The following is an 8,553-nucleotide window of genomic DNA, read 5'->3' as shown; positions in this document are numbered from 1 at the left end:
ACCGACCTTCTTTGTACTTTGGATAGTATCAGAATGTACTTTGCCATTTTAATCCAATGAAATTTATTGCCACTTTTTAAAGAAGAAACACTTTTGACATTTGTATTTTTCCATTCTCTGCTATGTGGTACTATTGTGAGGTCGATGTTGCCTGGCCTATTCTCTGCTATAGTAGCATTAATCTGTAATGGTAGTCTTCCCCCTACTTCAGATTATCTCTGCGGATCCACTGCATGTTGTGGATTTATACATTGGATATATAGCCCTGTATTTACCCCTGATTCAGGCTGTTCTCTGCTGATATACTTTATTACCCTGATCGGAGAATGTTACACAGTATGCCGCTGTCTGTTTGATATGCAGCATTTCAGATTATGAGATCTTAAGGTGTTGTTTTCTCAATCCTGTTGATGGGTCTGAAGCTGATTTCTGGTGTTTGTGCTATCTGTCTTAATTCTGGCCTGTTCATGGCATGCATTTGCAGGACAGGATTGCCTCAATGCCATCAAACACAAGGCTCTTTCTTTCCTGTCTCCTTATAAAATCGACTAAATTTAGGAGATGATAACCTATTTCATTCTGTGCATAATCAAACCTTTGGTAGCAGCAACAAGAAAGGAATTCATGCGTGGGATGCTTGCTCAGTTTTCTGGTTGCACTAATTTTCTTCCTAAATTATAAATTTTTATTATTGTAGTAAGTCTAATAATGCAGAATTGAAAGGGAATCTGTCAAAATATCTCAAGGAACTAGCAGTAACATGAGTTTCAATCCAGAAGTGGCTTAGTAGCTGATAACTACTAGAGCTAGGAATTGGTAATCTGGTCTTACAAGCTGAGCAGAGCAGGTTTACATAACTGAAACAGCTAAGTACGAAGCTTTTCAACCATTTTCTTCTCACAAAGAGCAGGATAATAATACTAATAAAGCTTGCTAGCAAGTAGCAAAAGACATACTACTCTCTTTAATTGTTTAGTTTTGAATCTCTAGATATTTTTGGTCTTCGCCTTAAGGCATAAAAGTAGATAAGATTTTCTTGCCCTTGTGAAAGAAAGTTGTGAGGACAATAATGGAGGAGAGTAGGACAATTGGCCCCATAATCCACTCCTACATTCTCAAATTCTTGTTCAATTCACATTTGCATTACCGGGGAAATGAGAGTTTCTTCCATTTTAAGTGTAGTCTCAGTTTGTTTTCAATCGAACAAATCATGAACTAATTTTTTTTTTTTTGCATAGCATTCATGAACTAATTACATAAGCAATTTATCAACAATAATTGATTCCATTGGTAAATTCATCTGTCTTGAAAGTGAGTGATGTAAGTTCCGATAAAAAATTCATCCGTTTTGAAAGTGGATGATTTAAGTTTCAAATCTTTTTTATAGTTTCGTATTGACAGTAATCTCAAGTATACAATTCTTAAAGATTATGATGCATAACAATTTATTTACTTTGAATTTTATGTAACTTCTGTTGACACGCATAATGTTTTTCTGATAAATCGCTCAAAAGAGTTATCTTTCCAAAGAATATGCATAAAAGTAACATCATTTTGGAAATTTTACAGGCTCGTTTTACTTTCACTAACCGTTTATGCCATGCAAGTCTCTTGCAATCTAAGCTAGAGACTTGTAATGGCATGTTGGTGATGAGGCTAATAAAAATCACTATTCAAAAAAAAATCTATTCCATTAGATGTAAGACGAGAACTATAATACCCCTAATATATATATTATACTTAATTAATTTTGTTATAAAAAAATTTAATCACTAAGTTATAGTCTATATTAAATAAAGAAAGAAAGAAATATAATATAAGTTTGATTTTCTTATAATTACAGATATAACCTTGAGGTTTATTAATGAACAGAGAAAAGAAGAAGGGTCTTTTAGCAAATAGAGCAGTTTTATTAGTGTCAGTTTTTATCACATGTTTAACGAAGAACAATTATATTATCACGTTTAAAGGAAAACCATTAGAGGAAGTTAAAAAATAGTTGTACAATATCAAGTTTAGAAGAGGAAAAGAGTTAGAGAGGTTAACTTAGTTTGATATCATCTTAAAAAGAAGACGGTCAGAAGAAGAAAACCAATTAGGAGAAACTAATCTTGGAGAAGAAAGAGAAAGAAAAAAAAAGGAAAAATTTATTTAAGAAAGCAATGGTTAAGGTATGATTAGACTTTAACTTATAAAAATTATACTTTTGCATAGCTTAAAATAAAAGACCCTAAAATTTGTTTATGTTTCTTTAACTTCCATTCTAATCCAGTACTATTTTGGTGACTTTTCAATAGCATGATGGGTATCAATGGAAAGGTCTTGAAAAGATTTTTAATGATTTTTGTAATATCTCATTTGGCTTTGTGATTACGAAGATATGAATTTTTAAATTTAACTAGAAGTCCGTTTTTAACAATGTTGACGACCCAACTTTGAGCCACCAGAATTCCATATTCTGGAAATGTTTTGAGTCATTTCTTTGAGGGTTTTTATAGTATGAAATGTTTGTTTAATTTGTTGTCAATGGCTTGGTGAGGGGTTTTCTATGTTATGAGAATCAAAGCCTCCAAAATAGACTCATTGAATCTGAAAATCTAAAAATCTAGGTATTCTAATGATGATTTTGTAATTTTTGGCTTCTAAAAATTGTATTTCCAATGATCTTTATTTTGAAACAAATTTGGATTTTAAAATATGTTATGTAAGGTTCAATTTAATACTTATTACACTTCTAGTTTTAACTTAGGTTGTAAGCTATAAGTGCTTGAAGTAAGCCAAACAGTCATGAAAATCTGCAATTTCAGAAGTTATGACAATTCATTTTTAATTATTTCAAAAATTATTATTGACCTATATTCAACCCATTTTGCTTGAAATATCAGAAATTTAAGCTACTTGCATTTTAGTGAATTTTTGAATGAATAAAGATTTTTCTGACAAAATATTTTTGAATTGGCTTATTTTGGAAATTTTTAGTATAAATCTTGAGAAAGTAAATTTTGATTTGTACTGAAAGTATTTCCACCTAACCTTATATTGTTACTGATTTTGTACTATAATCTACGAGTTTCTAAGTTTTGAATGTTTTATGTATTTATAAATTATTAAAGTAATTTAAATTGATTTTCGATCAACGAAAGAGGTATTACACTCTAAATCCCTTAGAATGACCAGTAGAGAATCATCGCTCATTTTGATAAGTTAGCAATGTTGGTTTCTAATTTTGAGTATTTTGAATTAATAGGCTTGAAGAGGATTCTAATTCTTTGTTTTTTGATTTTTTTTTAACAAATCAAATAAGTGATTGATATCCCTTTATTGTTTTCACACTCTAAAATTAGTGACAATGTGATTTTTGTACTTTGTATATGATATTTTGTCCTATGGTTTATTAAATCAGACAAGCATGCTAATATATATAAGTAAATATGATCTCCATGTTGATTTTTGAAATATGATTTTGGAATGTGATTTTTGATCAATGTATCCATATATGTTTTTGTGAATACAAGTATAAAATATTTAGTTTGAAACGAATGTGTTTTTTTTTATGTGCTTGAGATATGTTTGAAAAAGTGGATATGCTATTTTGCAAAATTGGATAATTTAAAAATATATGTTTTTGTTTTGTCTTCTAGATTGTTTCGCTTTGCCCTTACCAATGGGGATTAAATGTTGGCCATGTTGACATGCATTCTGTGATTACAGATAGATCTCCCAACCACACTATCGAGTACAGAATAGTGGTATTTGTGATATCTGTTCAATCTGGCTAATAGTTGCTTTTGACATACTTTTGACCCATGCTACTAGGGTTAATTGTGGCTCTAATTCTGACTTATGTCACCAGAGCTAATTGTGGTTTTATTTCTGACTTATGTCATAGGGGTTAAGTGTGGTCGTAGCATGTGACAGGAGACCAATAAAAATATGAAATCATTGTGAAATTATGTTTTGTTTTGTTATTTGAAAATTTGAAAATTTTGTTAGCAATGTTATCTAAAGTGAAATTATATTGATTTTTGTAAATTTGAAATTAAAATTTTGAAATATATGTTTCTGAATGAGATTACTCAAAATTCTATTTTGATACTTATATATGTATTAGTAATTTTGACCTAAATGTTTTAAGCATGCTTAACCCGTCTGAAGAGATGCCAATTACTTACTAAGTGGTTGTACTCATTCCTTCAATTCTCATCTTTTCGCAGATTTCAACATTTGTGCATGTCTAGGAATTAGGCTTGCTTGGCTAGAGTTTTGGGTTAGCAAGATTAACGTCTACCCTTGGATAATTATAAGCTATGATGTGAGTATTCAGTTATTAGTTTGTAAGGAAATGTTAATTGGATGACAATTTTTTATCTTTGGAGAATTGTATTTTAATATTATACTTGGAGACTTAAGAATTTTGTACAATATAAATTTTGAAAAGACTTTGGAGATAATACATTTAACTAAGTATGATATTGTTGCCTTACACGCTTGTGGGATTTGTCTCATGAGTATGTGGTGTCTGTTAAGTCCCAAAACCTTGGGTTTGGGATGTGACAAATTCAGTGGTATTAGAGCTCAAGTTAAGGATTCTATGATTTTGGAGTCTTTAGTTCAATTGATGCATAGATAATAGTTTTGGAAATCAGTCGTGAGGAAAAGGATTGGTTAAGTTGATAAATAGTTATGCAATGTGTATAAGTTGAAGTGATTTTAGTATGAATTGTGATAAGTTATATATTTTAAGCTCAAGGGTATTGTGAAAAAAAAATTTATGTTTGGAGATACTATGGAATTGAAATTAGATTTTTAACCTATTGAGATTTTTAGAGTATTCTGATGGATGTTAAGTGAATCCTTGATCATGATTTAAATATGCTTTGTTGGAGTTTAAATATAAATTATCAAAGTTGACATGATATGATATTTTGAAATATTGAGGTATATATTGGTATTAATCTCGTGAATTGCCTTATTGAATTTTGTTTCCAATCTTATATTGGTAGAGAAGTGACATTATGGTGATAAAAAAAGGATATTTGTTCAATTTTGTGGTTTGTTTTAATTGAAAAGTATATAAGCTTGACATTGAGAATCAATATGGCGCTAAATTTGAGAATTGATCATTAGATCTCTTTCGGAGTACTGGAATTTGTTAGTGATTAATGTAATTAATTTGTGAATTGTGATTGTAATACAACTTGAAGTACAATATGAGGTTCATTTAGATTATGTTTATTGGAGAACATCATTTATCATGATATAATTAAGTTTTTGTCATGATTTTGTATATAAAGACTAAGGTGATGATTATGGAAAGGTTGTATTAAAGAAGTTGATTTTTGAATGAGTATTGTGTCTATCAAAAAATGTTTGGTTAAGAAGATATGATGTGCTATAAATATGTTGAATATGATTTTCCATTGTGGTAGACCAATTATTAATTATAATTTTGTATATTTGGAAATCTTGACTATAATTTCAATTTTGAAGAATATAAGAAAGTCTATAAGATTAGGTGATGCTCGTGATTGGTGGTTGAATGTTTGTTTTTGGCATGAATCCAATTAGTTGGGATTTATAGTGATCAAAAATCTATATAAAAAGAATTTCTTATGATTCATAGATTTGGATTTTAATTTTGGAGTTGATAATGATAGACTTGAATGAAGACAGTTGGAATACTTTGATACTTATCAACTTCGTGAAGTGTTTTACTATTATATGATAATTGGTCTATGAAATTGGAAGCAAATAGTAGTGCAATTTTGAGGATAATTTCGACAGTCAAGGATTAATATTTGAAATGTATAGTGTAAGATTTATGGACGTTATTTGGTGTATTGGTTTGATTTTATCATAGTTTCATGATGAGGAGTATTAAAAAAAAAAACCCAAAAACTTATGGATGTGATAGTATGGACTTTGTCATAGTGTAATGAGGGTCAAATTGTTGAAAAGTATTTGACAACTAGTTTTTTTTTTTTGAAAATTAGAATAATTTCATTGATTGAAAGGGGAAGCCCTTTACAAAAGGAAATAGAGTATTGTGACTATTATTTGTGATATTTTTGAGTTGACCAGAGGATTTCTTAATGTTGTTATTCAGATTTGAGGTGGTATGTGGTTCTAATTACTTGACATGAATTGAGAATTCTTTTCTGGAGAGATTCTTAGACTTGTGACTATAGTTGTGTAAGATATGTTATGAAAATATATATGCTATTCAAAGGTTATATGGAATGAAATATCAGAGTGTGCAGTGGAAGTATGATTTGGTAAAGACAAGGATTATTTTTAACCTAGCAAATGATGGATCTACAAAACAAATGGATTTCGCTTGATTAATTTGTGTATCAATGGTGTATGATTATTGATTTTTATACCGAAGATAATTGGAGAACAAATATGAGTTATGATATTAAGATGCTTTATTGTGTTAATCTCATTAGTAAGGAAGACTGACTGAATAAAGTGGAATTGCATTAAAGTTATGTTGCCAAGGCAAGGTTGGGATTTATGTATTTGCATACTTTGGGATTATGGATCTTTAAAATTAAGGAGTTTTATCTTTTGTGATTGCATCTTGCTTTGGACAAGAATTGAGATTTGAAGTTTTAGGATATTTGATTAGTTGACTATATAAGATTTGGATTTATGTTGAATTGTTTGTGGTTATATGATTATGTGAAGTTTTATGGGATGTGTTGTTAGATTGCGAAGATGAACTTCGTCGGAGGAAGATTGTAAGTGACATTTAATCAAGAGTTGGACAAGACTTGAAGCTTAGGGAATTTTGAATTTGGGGACCAAATTCTTTTAAGTGGGGGAGCAAAGAACCAATCAAAGTCAAATATAATAATCAACGTTTAACCAAATAAAGACAATTACATTAAAACCAATGTTATAGTTGTGTACCATCTACTACACAAACGACTAAAGAATTTAATATTTAGGTTGGTGTTTAGTTATATTTTTTATGCATTGTATGATATGATTTCTAGGTGGAAAAATTAATTAATTCACTGAACATGGTCTTTATTTCCATGAATTTTTTTTTGATGAAAAGATAGTAAAGAATCAATTAATGTATTGTGTATGTTTGACAGATTTTTTTTTATTTTTCCCTTTTGACTTTATTACTATTATCATTTTTGTTGGTAGCATCGGTAATAATTTTAGGCAAATTATCCTATTCGTATGAGTGTTCCTTATAAATATTTTTTTTGGATCATCAGCTAATATTTAGACGATATAACATATTTAAGAGACAAAAAAATAAAACTATTTTACACTAATTAATAGTATTTCTTTGCTTAGATAAGATATGATACTTCATCTTACATTTGATGTGGTTAATGGTGGAATCTATTTATTTTTTAGTAAATCATGATGTTATGGTTTTTTTTTTCTCAATCAATAATAGATATATAGTTAATGTCACTGACCATACAGTGGAAAGATCTACCCTTAGTTGGGGTTTAGATCCATGTACAAAAGGAGTTCGTACCTAGAGGTACTTAATGCCGTTGGACATTATGCACACCTAATGGTACTTAGAACCGTGTTACATAAAACATTAAAATAGTTTATAAAGACCATATACTCGGTACGTGTACCTAGTGGTACAGGGCTTGTTGTTGGTATTTTCTTTGGTCCTATCAGCAGCCAGAATTCTTTTATTGCATACAATTATCTCAGTCAAAGAAGTCACGCAAGGTGCCAAACTTGATCCAGTTGAGTAGATTGAGTGAAAGGCTTTTTGTGGTAGTGTTCTGGCGTTGCCTTTTTCAGCAATCATGTACGAGGTATGGGTTGGGATGAAGGTTCCGTTGGTTTGCTTAATTGGCAAGGATGTTCAAGGCAGAATGTTTTTGGTCTGTTGTTGATTATGATATGTCTTGGGCTTAAAGAGTTTTGTTTCAATTGCAGCTGATCTGTTTGCTGGAAGGTGTCAAGCTCTCCAATTTATGCTTGTTTTGTGATGGTCCTTTGTTCTATTTTGGTGGTCTATCCCCTGTTGGATAGGTGTTTTTCCTTAAAGCTTTGGTCCTTTGTTATGTGGCTCTCAGGCTATATGTTATGTTTATTTAGACGTCTGTTTGGAGGATAGACCTTTGATGGGTCTCGTTGTTCCGTGTTACTTGGCTATGCCATGATTCTATATCAGTTTCATTATAATAAAAATTTTTCAGTTGACTAAGCAAAAAAAAAAAAGTTTAGAAAATGCAACCACAAGAACCCATCCCCAAAATTGATCAAGGAGACATTATTGTTACGTAAGCAATGACTGATGAAATTATTGGTGATGTGCGATATATATATATATATATATATATATTGATAAGCCATAAATGATTTTATTAATGGTGGGATTACTCAATTCCGTAACCTTGCTTATCCCCACAGGGACGGAACGAGTGGTTACAGGGTTCCCACTCCACAGTGTGTTAGTAATATTGGGGGCGGCCATCGTAATTAAGGTACCATTGAAGCCTCTATAAATGTGAACAACTAGCAATCTCACCACTACACAGCAAGTTAGTAAAAGAAATG

This window comes from Theobroma umbraticum, unplaced genomic scaffold, assembly GCF_002168275.2.
Source record: "Theobroma umbraticum cultivar Fairchild unplaced genomic scaffold, ASM216827v3 scaffold_67.0, whole genome shotgun sequence".
In the NCBI taxonomy this organism is placed as follows: domain Eukaryota; kingdom Viridiplantae; phylum Streptophyta; class Magnoliopsida; order Malvales; family Malvaceae; genus Theobroma; species Theobroma umbraticum.
Note: the sequence above shows the minus strand (reverse complement) of the source record.